General features: G+C 44.8%; 1 non-coding gene across 1 annotated transcript; it reads left to right on the top strand.

The window, feature by feature from the left end:
- Nucleotides 1-837: 837 nt before the first annotated feature.
- On the top strand, nt 838-909 carry trnaw-cca (transfer RNA tryptophan (anticodon CCA)). The gene has a single exon. It is a non-coding gene; the product is annotated as a tRNA-Trp (tRNA).
- The last annotated feature ends 301 nt before the right edge of the window (nt 910-1210 follow it).

Here is a 1210-nt window from a genome sequence, read left to right on the forward strand (position 1 = left end):
AGGACCTGCCTTTAGCGCTCAGTAGCGATGACGCTGTTGATATAGATGGAGAAGAAATGTAAGATGAATTGATGATCTAAGCTAAAATAGCCCTAACACGCCTGCTGTAACAGTGTTTGTATTCATAGCAAGTAATATTATTTTTCAAACCCGGACGTTCCTTTTGCATTAAGTGTTATGTAACCATTAGCGGTTTCTGTAGCTTCTGAAGAGCGCACTTTTCCAAACTGAAGCCTATAAGAACATTATTCAAGATGCACCATGGCCCAGAATCGTGCATCAGGACAAGGATTAACATCAATTGAAAGTACTCCCAAATAAAAGATTTGACCGAAAAATTGAAAGAGTAGGCAAGTATTAAAACAACGCCATAAGTGCTTGATTTCCAGTCGCTTTCCCGGTTCAGGCTTTGTAAAATGACGTGATCAGTGGAGTCATGCTGCGGTTGTGAGTTCAAGCCTCACCTGGAGCAGCCCGGTTTTCTGTCTTGACAGGTAAACAGTGTTTTGTGTTATTTGCTAAATGGAGAGAGGATTCTGTGTTAATTTGTCTCCTCCTGGGAGAGGTCAAGATGAGACGTTCACGAGGCTGGTGGTAAATATCCTGTCCAGGAATATCGGGACTGTAGGGGGTCAGATCTATAGATGTAGTAAACACATCAGTGGAGACGGTGTGTCTGCTCTCTGTGAGAGAGCCGGGCGGAAAGAATATTCTGTGGTCTGGAAAGAAGTCTCTCGTTGGAAGAGCGGCGCTCCTCACAGGAGAGAATAAAAAAAAAATATTTTTCAGGGACGCTGATTGTTCTCTTTGGGGGAATTAAAAGCACTTGTCGCAAGTGACCTCGTGGCGCAATGGTAGCGCGTCTGACTCCAGATCAGAAGGTTGCGTGTTCAAATCACGTCGAGGTCAGCTGAGGAGTTTGCAGGTGCTGCTGGTGCCGAACCCGGAAATTACACCACGTAGTCGGGTTTTATCTGTACACCACATAGGTAATCTGAACGAAATAACAGCGCAGTACAGAACACCCAATCAGGAGCTTATGCAGCGAATCATCATGAACACGACAAGAGAAAAGGCACACTGCATATCCGCGAAACATCACGCCCGGCTTTAGAGACAGTCACATCAGAGAATGGAAGCTTCAGACCCCTTTTTTGTTACAGGTTCAAGCAAACCTGAAAGTTAGGGAGTGTTTGGTCTCTTTTGTTTG

This window comes from Lepisosteus oculatus, chromosome 14 (assembly GCF_040954835.1).
Source record: "Lepisosteus oculatus isolate fLepOcu1 chromosome 14, fLepOcu1.hap2, whole genome shotgun sequence".
NCBI classification, from domain to species: domain Eukaryota; kingdom Metazoa; phylum Chordata; class Actinopteri; order Semionotiformes; family Lepisosteidae; genus Lepisosteus; species Lepisosteus oculatus.